The sequence below is a fragment of the Artibeus jamaicensis genome, unplaced genomic scaffold, assembly GCF_021234435.1.
Source record: "Artibeus jamaicensis isolate MK-2021 breed Jamaican fruit bat unplaced genomic scaffold, CSHL_Jam_final contig_1132, whole genome shotgun sequence".
NCBI classification, from domain to species: Eukaryota; Metazoa; Chordata; class Mammalia; order Chiroptera; family Phyllostomidae; genus Artibeus; species Artibeus jamaicensis.
Window position 1 is genome coordinate 7,880,418 of NW_026521221.1, and position 21,610 is coordinate 7,902,027.

Consider the following 21,610-nt stretch of genomic DNA (forward strand, 5'->3'; position numbering starts at 1 on the left):
ATTAAGTGGACGTGGGGGTAAAGGGAAAGGAAGAGCCTAGTAAAATTGATAACTGGAGGATTTGGTGGATAAAGAAGTTATTAACTGGTGCCTAGGGCACAGAGGGGAAAATTCTAACCTCATTTTTCTAAGAATGAAAAGATAGAATGGGAAGATAATATTTACGTCACAAGTCCTTTTGAGGATTCACTGAAATTAAGTGTTCTAAGTGCCTAGAAGGGTGCCTGGCACCAGGCAAGTTCTGTAAACATTAGGCAGGGCTCTTCTCCCCCCCCCCCCCCCAAGTCCTGTTACTACCTGGTGCGTGGGGGGCAGGGGTGGGGTGGGGGAGCAAAGGAGAGAAGCTGTCCTAAGACACAGGTGGAGGAAGCCCCTGAAACAAGAAAAGGGTAAAAGGAATTTTACATTTCCATCCAGATGGTTGTACCTGAAATTTGCTCAAACGTGCTAAAAAATTCTGGGACTTTTTACCCACGGGGTCGCCCAGGAGAGGCTCTGACAGGGGCGTCGAGGAATGCTGGGGCCTGGGGAGGCTCTGCAGGCGCGGCCGCAAGACCACGGGCGGGTGTGCTCCGCCCCGGCCTCCGCACAGGTCTCTAGGCAGCCGGCAGGGAAAGGCCCAGGCCCCGGAGGGACAACCAGCCCTTTTGTCCGCAGCGTGGAGGGTCCCAGATGCAAGGCCCTAGAGTGGAGCCGCTGCGGTGGCGGGAGGGGAGGCTTCCCCGCCAGGGTCCGGTGAGTGACCGTGAGAGGTCAGCTGGGTGAGGAGCGGGCGGGGAGCCCTCCCATCGCCCAGAAAACATTCCACTGGCGCTGCTTTCGTTAAAGCTGTCTAAGTTTGTCGCTTCTGAAGGTAAAATTTAATTCACCAAGGACTGACTTGGCCAACAGAAAAGAACTGTCAGCCCCAGTTTTTACGCCCAGGGAGCTCACGCTTATAGAAACAAAGCGTCCCCAGTCTGTCCAGAAAGAGCGAGGGATCGGTATGGACGGTTAAGTGCCAGGGAGAACAGAGAGGGGGAGCGCTAAGCGGGCGGGAGCCACCTATGCACAGTGGAGGCCTGAAGATGTCCCACCCAGGTGGCCATAGCTGTGGGGATGCCACACGGAAAAAAGGTCTGCAATTAATTACTTACTGGGCAAACACATAAACGAAGAGTAGAAGGAAATTGCAAAAGCCAAAGACCATACATCCTGTTCAACAAACACTTTTTCAACATATTTTTACAAGCTGTTTGCAGTAATCTTTTATTGAAATTAAAATGAAATATTACGTATAATGTCAATATGTGAAATGGATGAAACTCCTACATGAGGCCCTCAAAACATTGAAATCTACTTTTGTCCATGTCCAAACCTGTGGAGATTGTTTGAGCCAAAGTGACAGCATTGCCAGGAAGGTAGATCTCAAATGTATTTGGGGGAACCACAGGGTTGCAGGTTTTGTTTGATTTTATTTATTTTTAAATACAGGGGAAGGGAGAGAGAACGAGGGAGAGAAACATCAGTTGGTTGCCTCTTGCAAGTGCCCCAACTGGCCAGGGACCTGGCTTGCAACGGAGATATGTGTCCTGACGAGGAATCGAACCAGGGACCTTTTTATTTGAAGGCTGGTGTTCATTCCAGTGAGCCACACCAGGGTGCGCAGTTGGGAGAAAATAAGGCAGAGATTGGATTACAGGATAGTTAACAAAATAATGTGTGCTGTGGAAGGTGGTTTGCTGGACAGATCTGCAGAGGAAGCATTTCAAAGGTATGTTAACAAAAACAAAAACAATAGACAAGAATTGCTGAAGGCAGAGATAACCTTTTACTTAGGGTAATTATAGGCCTGAGGTGGGATTGTCCACCCTGACCTGCCCAGTTAGTACTTTATGATCAGGTCACCCTCCCTGGGTCCTTTTCAGTCCACACTTCCTTATTTTCGACTTTGAGGTACCTTAGTCCAATTACTGAAATTTATAGTTGAGAAAAGAAGGAGAACCAGAATCATTTGTTACTTGCTCAAATGTCCATTGTAAAATATAGCAAGTAGCTCTCCGGGTGCCTCAGTAGGTTGCAGCGTGGTCTCCTGCACTGAAAGGCCGCAGGGTTGATTCTTGTCAGTGCACACACCTAGGCTGCAGATTGGATCTTCCCGGTTGATGATTCTCACACTCATGTTCCTCTCTCTCTCTCCCTCCCCCTCTCTCAAATCAACTAAAAAAAATATCCTTGGGCAAGGATTTTTTTTTTAATGCAGCAAGCATTTCTGCCAGCAGGATCTCACATTATCCTGCATTGCAAACGTGGGATGAGGAAAGGGTTTAAACCTCATGGAGACTGAGCTTTGCCATGCATCAGCAGTGTCTTCTAGAAATACACTGCGTGTTATTGGAACTATGTAGCCTTCTTTCCGTTCTATTCTTTTAATCAAATCGTGGGCTCCCCTTTTGAGAAATTATTTATTTATTTACTATTGTGGACAAAAAGAGGCCATATACAAAACTTGGCAAGCTCAGGTGGGCCTGCAGAGCAGCCTTACAAACTTAGAAACCTAAAGTAACCAATCTTTACCTTAAGTGAGCCTGTCTGTTGTCTTTGCATCTGTGATTAAATACCTTTGGAATAGAAAGGTAACTTCCCTTTCTCCAAACCCCAGGGCTGGCGGTGGGTGGGAGGGGGTGGTAACAGCAACCCACACCAGCAGAGACCACAATTCCCTCACTGTTATTGTTACAGTGCTAATTGCTGACTGTTAGCTATCCCGTAGCTACCTATGTAACAGAAGTATGTGCCTATCATTTTACCTTTTTTAAAAAAGATTTTTTTTTTATTTTTAGAGAGGGGAAAGGAAGGAGAAAGAGAGGGAGAGAAACATCAACGTGTGGTTGCCTCTTGTGCTCCCCCTACTGGGAACTCGCTTGGATTCCTGGTCCCCGCACTTGCCTGGACCTCAGACTGAGGGCCCTTTCCTCCTACTGGGGGGCGTGCCAGAGGGAACACTCCGTTGTTTCTTTCTCCCTTTATTCTCTGCTCTCTAAAAAATAAATAAAATCTTGAAAAATATAAAGCAATTTTAGAGACTGTCTCCTAGGCAAAGAAGGCTTCTGAGGCTAATAAGTGCCAACACCCCACTCCTCTCAGCAACTCTGAAACCAGACAGTCTGTCTTTGAAATGCAAATACCTGGTCTCCAAGACCTCTTTTTTCTTTTAAATATTATTTAATTTCTTTTTATTTTTCCTTAGGGAGAGGGGAAGAGAGGGAGAAAGAGAGGGAGAGCGACATCGATGTGTGAGAGATACATCCATCAGTTGCCTCCCACAAGCCCCCAACCCAGGCATGTGCCCTGACTGGGAGTCCAGCTGGCAACCCTTTGGATCCCAGTCTGGTGTTCAATCCACTGAGCCACACCGGCCAAGGCTCCAAGAACTCTTATCTGGACCATCTTTTAAAATGCAAATTTTTGGAAGGTAGATCTTATCAAATGGGTTGAAACACCATAGCCATTTCTGAACAAATCAATTTAATTTAGCTACTGTTAAATTCGATAAAAGTTATTCAATATCTGGAAAATTTAAAATAACAATAAATACGGAAACACTGATTGCTTGAGAAGAGCTGCAGTGAAGGTCTTGTTAATAAATGTCTTTGTTGGAGATGTGTTTCTTGCACCCGAGTGTATTTGCCCATAGAGGAACCATTCCCAGTCAGGGCACATGCCAGGACTGCAGGCCAGGACCCAGCTGGGGGCGTGTCAGAGGCAACCAATGTTTCTCTCCTTCTCTTTCTCTCCCTTCCTTCCCCTCTCTCTAAAAATAAATAAAATCTGTTTTTAAAAAGTTAATTTACTGGCTTATTTTTGGTTATCATTGGAAATTGAGGTTTCTAAAAGTGAAATTCAAATAAAGTTGGAAGGCGGTTGTATGGCTCTGGTACTAGAAGGCGTGAGATGGAAATACTTTTGAGGGAAAAGGAAGAAAGTGAGTTGTTCCAAACATTCATTTCTGAGTGGGTAAGAAGGTTTGTGAAAATATGAAAGTTGTAAAAAGGTTTGTAGAAGGTCGTGAAGGTTATAGAACTCTGTGAAAGTTTTAAGTTTGTAAAGAAAAATCCCCAGCCATGCCTAATTCCTTAGATTGAGATTTTCTTTATTTCCACCACTCATTCAGAGCCCTTGAAAGTCTCCACAGGTCTTCCTGCTTGGTATTTAGGACCTTTCCTCCCCTTTTCAGTCTCTCAAATGTTATCAAAAGCAAAAGAGAAAAATCTTGCATCTTCTTGACCAAAGTCAGTAACTCGGACTATGTGTATGGTCTTTGTGACGTGTTCATCTAATGTATTAAACGAGTGGTGTAGTTTCTGCCTCCAGATGGCATTACTGGGTGTAATATTTTATTGGCCTAAAGAGATTAAACACTTACGTAGATTAAGCAGGATCTTGTGGTCTGGATGAGATATTTGATATCAAAACTGGTTTAAACCCTGGCTGGTATGACTCTGTGAATTGAGTGTAGGCCTATGAACCAGAGGGTTTCCAGTTAGATTCCCAGTCTGCGCACACGCCTGGGCTGTGGGCCAGGTCCCCAGCAGGGGGCTTGTGAGAGGCAACCATACATTGATGTTTCTCTCCCTCTCTTCCTTCCTCTCTCTCTGAAAATAAATAAATAAAACCTTTAAAAAAACTGATTTAAGTTTGATGTTTTTTATTTTTTAAAAGATTTTATTTATTTACTTTTGGAGAGGGAGGAAAGAAGGGAGAAAAATAGGGAGAGAAACATCAGTGTGTGAGATAGACAACAAATGCTTGCCTCTTGCACACCCCCACTGGAGACCTGGCTCCAGCCGCCCAGGCGAGTGTCCTGACTGTGAATTGAACTGGCAATCTTTCGCTTTGCAGGCTGGTGCGCCATCCACTGAACCACACCAGCTAGGGCATTTGATGTCTTTTATTTATTTAAAGATTTATGTATGTGTGTATATATTTATTTATTTTTAGAGAGGGGAAGGGAGGGAGAAAGAGACAGAGAGAAACATCAAGGTGTGGTTGCCTCTTGCACTCCCCCTACTGAGGACTGGGTCCAGGAGAGTTATGCCTGCAACCCAGGCATGTGCCCTGTCTGGGAATTGAACCAGCGATTCCTTGGTTCCCCGGCCAGCACTCGATCCACTGAGCCACACCAGCCAGGGCAAGTTTGATGTCTTTTAAAGTTATTACCATAAAATGTGTTCATTTTACCCAGATTTACAAAAAAGATTTATTTTATAGTCACTTTGGTTAAGTTTGTTTGACAAAGCTTCCCAAAGTTTAAATTTTAAAAAACTTTTAAAAGAAGATTTCATTTATTTATTTTTAGAGAGAGGGGCAGGAAGGAAGAAAGAGAGGGAGAGAAGCATCAGTGTGTGAGAGATTGCATGCCCCCAATTGGGGACCTGGCCTGCAACCCAGGCATGTGCCCTGACTGGGAATCAAACCAGCAACCTTTTGGTTCTAAAACCAGCACTCAATCCACAGAGCCACACCAGTCAAGGTTTAAGAGACTTTTTTTAAAAAGAAGATTTTATTTATTCATTTTTAGAGAAAGGGGGAGAGAAGGAGAGAGAGGGAGTGAAGTACCAATATGTGGTTGCTTCTCACACATCCAGTATTGGGGACCTGGCCAGCAACCCAGGCATGTGCCTCAACTAGGAATTGAACTGGCAACCCTTTGGTTTGTAGCTCATGCTCAATCCACTGAGCTACACCAGCCAGGGTTTAAGAGGCTTTTTTAAACTGAGGAATGACTTTGACTTGTTCCAGTGGGCCCTGGAATACTTCAAGGATTTATCCTCTCTCCTGATAAAAGGAGTTTTCAATTTAATTAGTCCTTCTGAGACACTCGAAGTTACATGGAAAGCTTTGCCAAAATAAATAAATAAATAAACAAATAAATAAATAAATAATAATAAAAAAACAACTATAGTGTATCTGTATACCTCTTTGCTTTCACCTGGGAAGATTATACGTTCACTTGGACTGTAATGTCCCAGGTATATTTGAAGAGTTCTACCTATTGTCTTAGATACTAGGAGCTGATTTTAATGACTTAAGATTTGCCCTGGCTGGTGTAGCTCAGTGGATTGAGCGCAGGCCTGTGAACCAAATGATCATGGTTTGATTCCCAGTCAGGCCACATGCCTGGGTTGCAGGCCAATTCCCAGCAGGGGGTGCACAAGAGGCAACCATACATTGATATTATTCTCCCTCTCTCCCTCCCTTCCCCTCTAAAGATAAATAAATAAAATCTTTAAAAAAATGACTTACAATTTCCTTAAAATTGGAGATTCCACTCCAATTCAATATGTGAATGCTCTAGGAAATTACTAGACTCCCAAAAGGATGGGCTCTGATTCTGTTTACCCCACAGGTAAAATACTTTGGTTATCTGGTATCTCAAGATGGACTACTAATTAACCCTGAAAGATTCAGAGAAATCCTATTTTTTTCCTCTTCCAAGAAAGCAGCTTAGAGGATTCCTGAGTTTGATTGATTCCAAAATTTTATTGACGGCTCAGCCTCTCTATGTCTTATTAGACTCAAATTGACCTGACCACCTTCTTGTTCCTAGAAATGGTTTATAGGAAACTCCCTGATAATGCTGATTTAATTTGGCTTACAGATGGATCTTTAAAAGATAAACAAGAATGTTACTGAGCTGGATATGCAATAACTTCCACGGTGGACATAACCAAAAGAACTTACTTACCAGAATCCTAACTCATTTTATTTTTTCATTTCCAGCAGTGTTTCCTAGTTGCAGAGAAGGAGTTTTGTTTGTCTTCCCTGTCATGCTGAGACCTTGTTGCATCTTCAGATGCTGTTGCATTCACTGGTGGTGAGCTGGGGCCTGCAGGATCCCCTCCTGGCTTCCACTGAGCCAGTGACTGGGGGTTCTCTTGCTTTCAGGGTTGTCAAAAGCTCATGAAGAAACTGCCCCAGTGCCTGGCTTCAAGCCCTGAGCCTGCTGCTAGACTGCAGTACTTTTTGTTCCCTAAGTGCCTGGCCACCTCCCTTGCATCATATCAGGATCCTTGAAGCCTTGAGGCTTCAGTCTTCCTCGTGACTTGTGTTTCTGTTTAGTTCAGGGTCACAGGAATGATGATCTTGTTTTGAGCTCAGTACTATCATTTTGGTTTCTTTGTATGTTTAATTTATCCCTGCTATGTATTTAGAGCAGAGGGAGTGTCCAAAGAATGAATTCACAGAGCCGTTTTGCCTCAAACTATTTCAGAAAACAGTTTTGAATGCATAATGCACAATGAACTGACAGGGCCCCTGTGATGCTACAGAAATGAGTAAGGAAGGGCTCCTGCTCTCACAGGTGAGAATGCGTTGAAAGCAGGTAACTGGTAACCCCACCATGAGACAAATTGAAAACTGCTCTGTTGGAAGTGATTAGTAGAGATGGGAGCCCATAAGAAGCAAGGCCTTGTGAGAGAGGGGACGAGGAAGGCTTTTCAGTGAGTGGTAATGGCTTTGAAAGGGGCTCTTTGGAGATGTAGTGGCGGAAGTGCAGGGAAGTTTGGGAGCACTGTCTTTGGAGCTGGAGCACAGGCTGCTGTTGTGGAGTGTGGAGGACATCCTTAAGGAAGAGGCTGGCGGTTAGCGCGCAGCCTGTGGAGTTTGCAAAGACCTAACTCTGATTCTGCCTCTGCCACTGGCGAGAGGGGTAAGCCTGGACAATTCACTTCATGTGTCTGAGCTCTGATTTCATTAATAGAAAGGAAATATATCTGCTTCATAGTCGTGAGAAAAATTGGTGGAGATATATATATATATATATATATCAATCATAGTAAACCCCTTTAAAAAATTTATTTTGACGTTGTTCAAGTACAGTTTTCTGTCTTTTACTCCCATCCCAGCCCACCCCCCGCAGCCCTCCCCACCTCCCTCCTATTTCCACCCCCCCCTTAGTTGTTGTCCATGTGTCCTTTGTACTAGTTCCTATAAACTCTTCCCCTTTTTCCCTGGGAATTCCCTCCCCCCTCCCCTCTGGTCCCTGTCAGCCTGTTCTCTATTTCAGGGTCTTTGGTTATATTTTGCTTGCTTGTTTGTTTTTTTGTTTAGGTTCCTGTTAAAGGTGAGATCATATGGTATTCGTCTTTTGCTGCCTGGCTTATTTCATTCAGCATAATGCTTTCCAGTTCCATCCACACTGTCAAAAAGGGTAGGAGCTCCTTCTTTCTTTCTGCTGCATAGAATTCCATTGTGTAAATGTACCATAGATTTTTGATCCATTCACTTACTGACGGGCACCTAGGTTGCTTCCAGCACTTGGTTATTGTAAATTGTGCTGCTATGAACATTGGGGTGCATAGGTTCTTTTGGATTGGTGTTTCAGGGTTCTTAGGATATAATCCTAGCAGTGGAATTGCTGGGTCAAAAGGCAGATCCATTTTTAGTTTTCTTAGAAAATTCCATACTGTTTTCCATAGTGGTTGTACCAGTCTGCAATCCCACCAACAGTACACTAGGGTCCCCTTTTCCCCACAACCTCTGCAACACTTGTTTGTTCCTTTGTTTATGATGGCCATTCTGACTGGTGTAAAGTGGTATCTCATTGTGGTTTTAATTTGCATCTCTCTGATAGCTAGCGATACTGAGCATCTTTTCATGTGTCTCTGGACCCTTTGTATGTCTTCCTTGGAGAAGTGTCTGTTCAAGTCCTTTGCCCATTTTTTAATTGGATTGCTTGTCTTATTAGAGTGGAGTTGTGTAAGTTCTTTGTATATTTTGGAGATTAAATCCTTGTCCGAGGTATCATTGGCAAATATGTTTCCCCATACAGTTGGTTCTCTTTTCATTTTAATACTGTTTTCTTTAGCCATGCAGAAGCTTTTAATTTTGATGAGATCCCATTTGTTTATTCTTTCCTTTGTGTCCCTTGTTCTAGGGGACATATCAGTTAAAATGTTGCTGCGTGAAACATCTGCCGGAGGCACCTGATTGATGTTTCTCTCTCACACTGATGTTTCTCTCTCCCTCCCTTTCTTCTTCTCTTTAAAACCAATCCTCTCTAAGCCCTGGCTGGTGTAGCTCAGTGGATTGAGCGCGGGCCTGCGAACCAGACAATCGCGGTTCGATTCCCAGTCAGGGCACATACTGGGGTTGCAGGCTGGTTCCCTGCAGGCCAGTTCCCAGCAGGGGATGCAAGAAAGGCAACCATACATTGATGTTTCTCTCCCTCTCTCCTTCCCTTCCCCTCCAAAGATAAATAAATAAAATCTTAAAAAACAAAACAGTCCTCTCTAAATCCTTGAATGAGGATTAAAGAAAAGAAAAAGACACTCCATAACATGTTTCCAACGGCTGTGGCTGGTTGTAGCCATGGGGTCTCCAACTAATGTGGGGTCTCCAACTAATGTGGGAGCAACCTGGAGAGACTTTGACAGCTCCGGTCGGCATACTCCCTGCAGCTGCCACTTCCTCTCCCCATCCTTCCATTCTGAGAAGACACAGTGAGGAGATGTTTTCTGAGCCAGACAGTGACCCCTCACTGGATACCAAATCTGCTGGTGCCCTGATTTTGGACTCCCAGCTTCCAGAACTGTGAGAAATTTATGTTGTTTATAAGCCACCTAGTCTAAAATATTCTAGCCTGAGTGGATTAAGACAAAGTTTTGGGATGATTCTAGATCGGAGGCACCATTGATATTGTTACCAAGCAGCAGTTGGGGTCCTGCTGCCAGCTGCCACCCTCTAGGAAAAATTCCAGAGGCAAAGTTTTGGTGATAAAGGAAAGGAGTCTTTATTCAAAAGCTTCACAATTTTGGAGTAACAAGTTTCCACAAGAATTAATCATTTAGGCCTATTAATTAAGGCTAAGCTCTAATAGCTGTGTTCTCCTAGCATTTTTCCTCCATTAGTTTTTAATTATCTTATTTCTATAGGGTTAGTTTACAAACTAAAACAACACAGATACAAGAGCCACACAATTTTGGAAGAATGGCAGGCTTCTGCATCAGAGGTGGTCTCCTCTCGAACACCGGAAGAATAACCCTGCCACCTGCTGCCAGGCCAGCCTGATCCTAAGCTGCACCCAGAGTTTCTTCCCATCCAAAATACTGCCCGTTGGGAAACGCAGGCAGCTGCAGCACGATCATCCGATCATCCGGGCACCCTTGGGGAAGAAGTGAGAGCCAGTCCAGGAACCAGGGAGCCCAAGAGTCAAAAAGTCAGCCCTCTTTTTATTTCCATGACTTCTGGAGGCATTCGCCTTCTCAGCCAATCCGTCCTACACTGCTTACCATTCATTGTCTTGGCAAACTCCTCCTGTGGCCCCTCCCTACTTCTCCCCAGTGATCGGATCTCTCTGTATCAATATGGTAATGATTTAAATTGTAATCCCTTTGCTCTCACTCTCTGTGGGCCAACACCAGGCACACTTACCCCCTACAAAGCAGCAGCCCTTCTTTCTTCTCCTCTCTGGGCAACTTAAAAAAAAACACAACTTATTGATCTAGAGAGAGAGAGAAAGAGAGAAAAAAAATCATCAATTTGTTGTTCCACTTACTTACACATTCATTGATTGCTTCTTGTATGTGCCCTATCAGGGGATCAAACCCGCAGCCTTGGTGTATCAAGGCAACACTCTAAGCAACTGAACTACCCGGGTAGGGCTGCGTGACTTCTAGAGCAGCAGTTTTAGAAGAGGCAAGGGAGGAACGTACCAGAGTCAGTGGGGTAATCTTACAAACTATAAATGCTCACTATCCCCTTCTCTCTTGCCTACCCAAGGAATCTGCTATGCCCTTTCCCCACCTTCCACACCCTACAGAATCATTCTTTTAAAGTAAATGCTAGCCCTGGCTGGTATAGCTCAGTGGATTGAGCATGGGCTGTGAACCAAAGGGTTGCCAGTTCGATACCCAGTCGGGGCACATGCCTGGGTTGCAGGCCAGATCCCCAGTATGGGGCACGTGAGAGGCAACCACACGCTGATATTTCTCTCCTTCTCTTCCCCTCTCTCTAAAAATGAATAAATAAAATCTTTAAAAAAATAAAGCAAATGCTATATGAGAATTAAGAAGGAGTATATACATAGAGATATATACAAAGGGAATTAGAGCTTGTTCTAACTCTTATCTTATGGCTATGTTCATGCTATTGACTGTTTTCTGTGGACAGAGCTTCCCAGAGCAAGCAAGGAAGACTGAGTGTCTTCCCTTCTGTTCCTTTTTGTGTTATCTCCAGTCCTGGGAAGAACAGGTTCTATTAGCTAGTGTCCCTCCTGATGCTAAAGAACCCTCTGTTCCTACTTAGGACCCAGCCATTCCTATTTTGCTTTGGACAGGGTTCTGTGTCCCAGGGTTAGGGACCGTGTTTTCATTTGGGACTTCAGTAAATGAATTCTCTTGGCTTTAGGATTCTGATCCTGCAGAAGTCAGAAGCCTCCTTTGTCCTTTGCTAGGGTTGCCAGGATCAGAACCCTTACTGGACCCTCTCTGTTACTTCTCTGACTTGAAACACCCTGTCTGCAGCTCCTCTATGCTAGTAGATCCTAGTCTTGTAAAAAAAAAAAAAAAAAGAATCTAGAATCAGTGTTGTCCAACCTTTGGCATCTCTGGGCCATAATGGAAGAAGAAGAGTTGTTTTGGGCCACACATTAAATACATTGCAACACGTTATTGCAACAAAAATCTCATAATGTTTTAAACAAATTCACAATTTTATGTTGGGCTGTGTCCACAGCCATTCTGGGACGCATGCGGCCCGTGTGCCACGGCTGGACACCCCTGCTGGGTTCCTTCTCAGATCTGTAATTCTGGGATTGGTCTGCCTCCACTGTGCTCTCCAGCCAAATTCTTGGATACATTTCCGGGGAGTCAGATTTCTCAACTGGTTTGCTCTAACCCAGCCCGCAGCTTATTTTCTCTAGCAGTCCCTGCTGTCGGATGGTTGCCATTTTGGCCAGGCCCTGGCCAGGTTGGCCATCGGGGTCCCAGATACTTCTAATCTCATTATCAGTTGGTGGGGGAGAACAACCTGTTTGTCTTTTAGATTACTTTGTAAATCTATTGATTAATTTTAGAGAGAGAGATAGGGGAAGAGAAACATTAATTTGTTGTTCCACTTATTCATGCATTCATTGGTTGATTTTTTTAAAAGATTTTATTTATGTATTTTTAGGGAGGGAGAAAAAGAGGGAGAGAAACATCAATGTGAGAGAGAAACATTGATTGGTTGTGCTCTGACTGGGGACCGAACCCACAACCTTGGCATGTGCCCTGACCAGGAATTGAACCAGTGGTCTTTCTCTTTTCAGGACCCAACTAACTGAGCTACGCCAGCCAGTCAGGGCTATTGGTTGATTCTTGTTTGTGCATCAACCCGCACAAACAAGTGCGGGCATCTTGACTGGGCATCAACCTGCAACCTTGGTGTATCTGGGACAATGATCTAATCGACTAAAGGAAGAAGAGATTCTCTTCCTTTTAGCTGCTCTGGCAGCTCATTCGCCCCAACCCAAGTCTAGCTCAGTGACTCACGTCTGGCTCATGACCCCTGATCCTGCCCATTCAGTTCTACAACCCCTTTTCTTAGCTGCAAGCATCTGCTCAGATTAGGATGAGGAAGGGGAACGTGAACTCTATGGACCACAGTGCTATCTTTTATAATATTTTTTTAAAAGATTTTAGCCCTGGCTTCAGTGGCTCAGTGGAGTGGGTGCTTACCTGCGAACTGAAGGGTCCCTGGTTCTATCCCTGGTCAGGGCACATTTCTGGCTTGCAGGTCCCCAGTAGGGGGCACATGAGAGGCAACTACACATTGATGTTTCTCTCTCTCTTTCTCCCTCCCTTCCCCTCTCTCTAAATAAATAAAATCTTTAAAAAAAGTAAAGTTCTATTAAAAATATTTTATAAAGTTTATTTATTTTTAGAGAGGGGAGGGGAGGGAGAAAAACATCTTTGGTTGTCTCTTACATGCTCCCAACCAGAGAGACCTAGCCCACAGCCCAGGCTTGTGCCCTGACCTAGACTCAAACCAGTGACCCCTCGGTTTGTGGGACGATGCCCAACCTACTGAGCCACACCAGTCAGGGCCCTTTTATAATATTTTATATTTTAAAAAGATTTTATGTATTTATTTTTAGAGAGGGGAAGGTAGGTTGAAAGAGAGAGAGAGAGAGAGAAACATCAGTGTGTGGTTGCCTCCCACACACCCCCTACTGGGGACCTGGCTGCAACCCAGGCATGTGCCCTGACTGGGAATGGATTTGGAAACCCCTTGGTTCGCCGCAGGCCAGCACTCAATCCACTGAGCCATACCAGCCACGGCTAATATTTTAAAACAAATGTTGAATCAGAATATAATCAGCTCTCAACACGGGAAGGGGCATCTTTCCCCACAAGGAGGAGATGTATGCATGTGCTCACCTCTGTGACACTGAACCCGGGACAGCGTTTCGGTTCCGTGTAGGAGTAAAAAGGTGTGGATGGTGTGTTCAGTCCAGCACTGTCCCTTCCTGAAGTCCTGGGGAATTGAGGAGTTCCCCCTGAACCATTTCCTTTTGGGGAAAGAAGTTTCTGTGCCGTCTTCTTCCCAGCTCCAAGGAGGGGCCTGTGTCTCTCCCAGTGTCCAGCCCCAGCCCTCCTGTTCCTCCTCCGCACTACCCCAGGGCGTGCCTGACTGTGTTCAGGGTTTAATGGCCCGCGGACAGGCCACACTGCACTCCCTGTAGTTTTAGGTCACATTCCAGCTATCAGCGTTCCTAGATTCAGCCCAATTCTGGAGACCATAAACAGTGATTCAACATTTCTAGGGGCTTAATATCAAATTTGCTCTGCCTTTATGTCCTTGGAACAGGGATTTTTTTTTTTCCTAGGACCATCTGGCCATCTGATTCCCTAGAGCTGCTGCCAATAACACAGAGGGGAAACTCCAGCCCAGCCCTGGGATACCAGTGTGGTTTCCTGTGATGTGTTCCACTTTGCCAGGTCAGTCGGATACAACCTGTTCCTGTGTTTCACGGAGTCCTTACAGTGGAGCCGTTGGGTTCCTCCAGGACCATGGGAGGAAAACAGGAGGAGGAGGACTGGAGAGAGAAATGCTCATGCAAAAAAGAGGTAGTAAGTGATGCTGAGGGAGGAGAAAAGGGGAACAGCAGCAGCAGGAAAAAAATCAGAAGAGTGAGGGTGTGCGGGAAGGACCAAAAGGCAGGGTTCTCCTTACCACAGTATTAACTGGAGTTCCTGGTTAACCTTTTCCAGTGACCTGTCAAATATGCATAAGAAAGGAAGGTAGCTCAAAGTTTGAATGATTAGAAAGTCTATAGCCATACCAGCCTGAACACACCCATCTCATCTGAATTGACGAGAAAGCCCAGTGTTTGCATAGTCCCCCTTGGGTGGAGCTGTGGGCTAACCCCCAGGTTTCCCCTGCAACTGAATCTCAGAGCTCAAAGTCAGGGAGGCGAGCAGAGCTGAGTGGCTTTCTCGCACTCCCCTGCCCTTGTATTGACAGAAGGTCCCCTGTATCTTAGTGACTGAAATGTGAACATTATCTCTGAAGATAATTCAGTTTATATCTTTCTTTCTTGTGTTTCCCCTCCTTTTACTCTACTTTGTGTTCTCTTTTGGCCTCCTTGGCTCTGGATAAGTCATTAAACCTTTCTGAATCTTCTGCATCCATTAAATGGAAATAAGAACACTTTCTTTGGCCTCTTCACTACAATGCTGCAAAGATCAAATCAGCTCTCATTTACAAAAGTGCTGTGCATATTGTAAGCTGCAACACAAGTGTTAATCGTGATGACTGTAATCTACAATGAAATAAATTGCTTTCCCCAACATACAAGCTTTCTGTCCCTCAGTATGATTATCAGATAGGGTACTATTAGTATGTTTTCCGAATCTCCTAGGCATCAGGAAATATTTAAGGGAACTTGGAAAACAACTGCTGGATCAGTGGGATTAAGATGGAGGCTGTATTCTCAGTGTTTTCTGTTCTACGGACAGGGATCCACCTCATGTATTCACAACTCACGGCCTTGCTCTCCCTTCATTAAGTTAAGCAGCTATTTTAGGGCCAGACCCCCCAACAGCTATGGATTCAGGCTCTGCATATCTATTTAGAATGAGTCTACTTGGGCTCAGGACATCTGGACCCCATCTAAATACTGAGTGCATGTGTAGGGGATGACCTTGAAAATGCTATAGAAATAGTGGACTAGCAAGGAGGGCCTTCTGAGTGGTTCGAGTGAGCTAATTAAACCAGCTGGAGAGAGGACAGGAGAAGTGACTATGAGAAAAGAAGAGCTGATCTCTGGTAGAGATAGCTAGGTAGTGACAAAGAGGGAATGCAATATGACGTAAAAATTCAAGAACAGCGTTTGAGCCTGTGCCATAAGCAAAAGTAATGAGGGAAACAGAATGTTTTAGAATCTGTGCGTATCTTTTTGTTCTGCTAGGAGGGACAGAGGCTTGGTGGAACTTTGGGACTATATGGAACTTTCTTGAAAAGACATACAGATAGGTTAAGGTCCGATATGGCACACGGTGACCTTCAATATGTGATTCCTTGTACATGTAGTTGGATGCATAATACCTAGCTCTGATTAGAAATAGTGATTAAAAGATGGCCTTCTGCTGTTATGAGAGACTGCTCATTCGTGGAGCACCCGGGGCTGTGGCTGGATATCAATGATAAGCTGTTAGTGTAATGGCTTTGACAGTCTAAACTCAGTCTGCTTGAGTGTCGGGCACGGCTGCTCTTTCCCCGAGCTCTCACACAGTGTGGTTAGAAAAACTGTACTGTAGGCGTCCCTTCCCAGTAAAGGATTAGATGTTGCTATTGCCACTCCTCTTGAGTCTGTCCACAAAGAATGAAGAAATAGGTCAAGGCTTACCCATCAACCCTTCTGAACTGATCTTCACTGGAGGTTTCTCTGTTGTCCACACTTTAGCTTCCACTTCACTATAAGGAGTGAGTCTTGCCTTTACAACCACCCGGAGTCAGAGAGCAGACCTGCCTGGGTGATGCCAGGGGCAGCTTAGCTCCCAGGGGTTTATCAATCTAGCCCTACCTCTCACCCCATTTCCTTCCTCTGACAGCAAATGCGGAGGTTACAGAGCATCAGGTTTGTTTCCCAGAGTGGGGAGGAGGGATATGAGGGAAGAGAGACAGCATATCAAAATGCACTTCCCAAACGAAAGTGATTTCTGTGGCACATGGTGCTACCGAGGGAGAGGTGCTGACAGCCTCCTCCCCTTTGCGGAACAGTTCCCAGCGTTGTCTGTAGGCGGGTTCACGTGACACTTTCTTAAACCCAGTTCCATTCTGTGCTGTGTTTGCTCCTTGTTCACATCTGAGTAACAGTGGATCTCTACATCTTTGTATCTGACTTTGACTCCCAATTGGTTGTCAGGCTGTGGCAGTATTTATGCTCTGAGTCATGAAACCTCGTTGTTGCAGTTCTGCATGCACGTGTGAACTGGGATATTGAATTGTATGAATGTTCATACCTTAAGAGAATTATTATTAAAAGGTTGGGTGTTCTTCACAATGTTTTAATGTGAAAATACTAATGTATATTGCTGGAGGAAGTGATATCAATGATGCACATTTGCCTGGAATCCATCCTGATCCAGTTTGCCTTTCTGTGAAATAAAAATTGGGTTGTGACATTTTTTGATTGGTATTTCTATATAAAGAGGTTCTTGGCTTTTTAGTGTTGTTGCTTTCTGTTCTCACTCCTCTAAGAATCTTTGCCAACATACTGCTGACATTTGAAGAAGAGAATAGAGACAGTTTGGCTTCTTGTAAGTTTTTCTGTTTCCTTGGTGATGTAAATAATTATGAAACATATAAAAAGTTTTTAGCAAATTCAAATTTTATTTTGAAAAAGCAGATTTGCTACCTGTGGTGAGGGCTACAGGAACAATCTCAGGAAGAAATTCTCTGGTCCTCCTTAATTCGCTTTAACTTAGAAAATCTACCTGGAAACATAGAAGCTACTGAGATGCCAATTCTAATGCCAATACAAAACACACACTTTGTAAGGTTCAATAAAGCTGCCCAGGTGTATGGGTGACTTCAGGCCTCATCTCTGAGAGCCAGAATAATTCTCTGCCATCTTCAACTTTACTAGGAGAATCCTGTCCAGTGGGCAGACGTAGAGGTGAGGAACGTGAAGGAGGGGTTGAATCACTGAAACTGAGTGAGGAGTTATGCAGATCTCAAATGTGGATTATTCCAGTTCAGGGGTTCATGAGAAAGAATGAAAATATGGGGCTGCTGCTCTGGAAGGGGTCTTACTTTAATTGCACACTCCGTAGCATATTGTTCACTTTGGCTATTCTAAACTTTCTCTATTCTTCAAGTCTTCAATTTCCCTTTTCCTTTCTTTCCCACCACTTCTTTTAATCTTAGCAAATCACCTTGTTCCCTTCCTATCTCACAGGTGGAAACAGGAGTTCTACCATTTACTATTACCTGTGTGACCTCGTTAAAGTTACTTTGCTTCTCAGTGGCTGTTTCCTTTTCTACAACGTGGGCACGGCAAGGGTGCAGGCGGACCCCAGGCCTGTCGTGGGTCCCTCTCCAGACTGTCCTGATGAAGTGAGTTGTAGCATTTCTGCTGGTGAAGGGTCTGACCGTCAATTTCTAAAAAAATGCAACATCTGTGAAGTGCAGTGAAGTGCAGTTAAATGAGTTATGCCTGTACTTATCTTGGATTAAATGAATTCATATACAAAAGCTGTTTAGGCCAGTATTGTGGTGAATGCTTTATAAATTTATTATCTCTTAGTTTTACATAGAAGACAGAGGCTAATGACAGAAACTCCGTATCCAAACCCCTCTCCACCTAAAGATAACACCTGTCACTATCCATTCCTGCTTCTGTCTCTCTGCCTCAGAGTAAAGTGCTGTCTTATTCCTACTCTGCGCTTTCCACCTGTGTCTTGATCCCATCCTCTCCTGTCTCCTCAAGAGAAGTTATTGCATGAATTATTTTCTCATCACATTTTGAATTCGTTCCTTTTTCCTGGCTTCCTCTTTTCATTCTCAGATACTCAGGTTTCTCCTATTTTGAAAAGGGCTTCCATTTGACCCCACTCTTTAAGCTACTGTTCCAGTTTTCTTCCTCCTTTCACCGCCAAATACTGTGTGCCTCCAGGTCTTCATGACTCATTCTCTCATTATTCCTCTGCCATCTGGTTCTTTTCCCCAGGCCCCACTCTCACATGGTTCTGTCTATGGTCATTTATCTCCCAATGCAAAGACTTTTCTTGATTTCTGTCCTCCTAAACCTCTTTGCAGTGGTCAGTAGTGCTGACCATCACCTGCTCTGAGGGTCTTCTCCTCCTGGCCTGTGTGCAAATCTATTGTACTGCTTCTTCTCTTGCCCTGTGGCTTCTTTGACTAATGCCATTGCAGATTCCATTTTTTCCTTTCTACTCCTCAGCACCCTCCTGACCCGTCTCTGTACTCTTACCTTTGATCTCCTTCTTGTCTCATGCCTTACCATGATTTCTCTAAGTACAGCTCCCTCATCATGCCTTGCGCTCACCTCTTCAGTCTCATCACGTATCACGTTTGCTGTCACTCTATGTTTTGGTCATGGTGACTGTCTTCTAGTTTCTTAAAGGTGCTGTGGCCTGTTTGACATAGGCTCTTTGTTATTGGTGTTGTTTGACTGGAAATTATTTTCATTTTTATGGTAATTTTTTTCTATTTTAAAAGTTGAGATATAATACAAACACTACAAAATTCACCCTTTTAAAGTATACAATTCAGTGTATGACAGTATATTTACAAAGTTGTGCAACCACCACCACTATCTCGTTCCATAAAATTTTTATCATCTCAGAGACAAACTCTAGCCCTAGCTGGTGCGGCTCAGTGGACTGAGCTCCAGCCTACAAATCAGGAAGGCTCTGGTTCAATTCCTGGTCAGGGCACATGCCTGTGTTGTGGGCTAGGTTCCTCTTTGGGGGCATGTAAGAGGCAACCAACCGATGTTTCTCTCTCTTTTTCCTTCCCTTCCCCTCTCTCTGAAAGTAAATAAATGAAAAAAATTACAAAACTCTATGCCCATTAGCAGGGCCCCCTTTCTCTCTGACCCTCCACCGACCCCAGGCAGACACTAATCTACTTACCATCTCTATGCTGTAGACTTTTGCACATGCTGTTCTTCTTGCCTAGAAAGATTGCCCTCTCATCCATTACGCTTCTGTCTCTGCAGTCAACTTCTGCCCTTCCTTCAGTGATTAGTGCCAGCTTCCTTGAGCAGCTCAGCTTCTCTTGTTAGGCCATCATGGGAATTGACATCCACCACAACAAAGACCCAAAGGTTTGCTGCAGGGGGCCTAAGAGCCAGGACATCTATTTGAGGCTGTTGGACAAGCTATGTAGGTTTTTTGTCAGGAGACCCAACTCCACCTTCAACAAAGTGGTGCAGAAGGGGTTGTTCAAGAGTTGCACCAACCAGCCCCCTCTGTTCCTTTCCAGGATCATCTAGAAGATGAAGCTTCTTGGCTGTGAGGGCAAAACTGCCGTGGTTGTAGAGACTATAACCGATGACATCTGTGTCCAGGAGGTGCCCAAATTGAAGGTAGATGCACTTTTTGTGTGCAGCAGCACCCAGAGCTGCATCCTCAAGGATTGGGGCAAGATCTTTACCTTCGACCAGCTGGCCCTGGACTCCACCAGGGACTGTGGCACCATCTTGCTTTCTGATCCTCACAAGGGCGGAGAGATGTACAAGCATTTCAGCAAGGCCCCAGGAACCCCTCACAGCCACACCAAACCCTATGTGCAATCCAAGGGCAGAAGTTCGAACATGTGAAGCCCGTGGGCCAGCCATGGTTACAAAAACTAACCCCAGATCCTACCTTGTTATTAAAAAGATTTTGGTTGCTGAAAAAATTTTTTTCTCTTAGTATATGTTTTTATAGGAATATGCACCTCTATGAGGCATTTATGATAAACTTCAATTTTATATTCACTTACAGAATTCTTTGCTTTGTGTCATATATACACACATATGTGTATTTTTAAGGGGGAGGCATTTGTACATGTGTAAAATGCCGTATCCCCATCTATGACAGTTTTACTTTAATATAATAGTGTGACACCTACCATGGCTAAGACAAAATTAGTATTCTCCCAAAACTAATTCCTCCTTCATACTTCCCCATTTGGTGATGCTTACTTATTCTCTCTCTCTCTCTTTTTTTTTTTTGAGAATTAAAAGAAAATGTTTATTTGAACCAAACTGATGACTTATGCCAGGAAGCAATATCTCAAATGCTCTTTTTAAAAAAATATATTTTATTGATTATGCCATTACAGTTGTTCTATTCCCCCCTTCATTCCCCTCTACCCTGCACAACCCCTCCCCCACCATTCCCCCCCACTTTGGTTTATGACCACCTGTCTCAAGTTCTTTAGATTCTATATTTCCCATACTATTCTTGCCCTCCCGCCTATCTATTTTCTACCGACCATCTATGCTACTTATTTTCTGTACCTTCTCCCCCACTTGTCCTCCTCCCACTCCCCTGTTGCTAACCCTCCATGTGATCTTCATTTCTATGGTTCTGCTCCTGATCTAGCTGTCCTCTTAGTTTGCTTTTGTTTTAGGTGTGGGTCTTAATAACTGTGAGTTTGCTGTCCTTTCACTGTTCATCTTTTTTATCTTCTTTTTCTTGGGTAAGTCCCTTTAACATTTCATATAGTAAGGGCTTGGTGATGATGAACTCCTTAAATTTGATCTTATCTGAGAAGCACTTTATCTGTCCTTCCATTTTAAATGAAAGCTTTGCTGGATACAGCAATCTTGGATGGAGGTCTTTGTTTTCATGAGTTGGAATACTTCTTTCCAAGCCCCTTCTTGCCTGTAAGGTCTCTTTTGAGAAATCAGCTGACAGTCTGATGGGAACTCCTTTGTAGATGACTGTCCCCTTATCTCTTGCTGCTTCTAGAATTCTCTCCTTCATTTTAATTTTGGCTAATGTAATGATGATGTGCCTTGGTGTGTTCCTTCTTGGGTCCAACTTCTTTGGGACTCTCTGAGCTTCCTGGATTTCCTGGAAGTCTATTTCCTTTTCCAGAATGGGGAAGTTCTCTTTTATTATTTGTTCAAATAAGTTTTCCACTGGTGGCTGTGCCTTTCCCCCTTCTGGTACCCCTATAATTCAGATGTTGGAATGTTTAAAGATGTCCTGGAGGTTCCTAAGCCTCTCCTCGTTTTTTTGAATTCTTGTTTCTTCATATTTTTCTGTTTGGTCATTTTTTCCTTCCTTCTGGTCCACTCCCTTGATTTGAGTCCCAGTTTCCTTTCCATCACTATTGGTTTCCTGTGCATTTCTTTTCATTTCAATTAGTTTAGCCTTCATTTCTTCCTCTAATTTGTGACTAAAATCAACCAGTTCTGTGAGCATCCTGATCACCAGTGTTTTGGACTGTGCATCTGATAAGTTGGCTATTTCTTGGTTACTTAGAGTTATTGGCTCTGGGGCTTTGCGTTCTTCTTGAATCATGTTTTGGTCTGTTCACACCTGTTATGTATGAGGGGCAGAGCCCTGGGTGTTCACCAGGGTGGGGCCACCCAGGTCACTGGGCTGTGACACTGTATGTGTGG

General features: G+C 44.1%; 2 pseudogenes; both read left to right on the forward strand.

The window, feature by feature from the left end:
* Positions 1 to 9,316: 9,316 nt before the first annotated feature.
* On the forward strand, positions 9,317 to 9,463 carry LOC119061329 (uncharacterized; annotated as a pseudogene).
* A 9,819-nt stretch (positions 9,464 to 19,282) lies between these two features.
* Positions 19,283 to 19,813, forward strand: LOC119061245 (60S ribosomal protein L18-like; annotated as a pseudogene).
* The last annotated feature ends 1,797 nt before the right edge of the window (positions 19,814 to 21,610 follow it).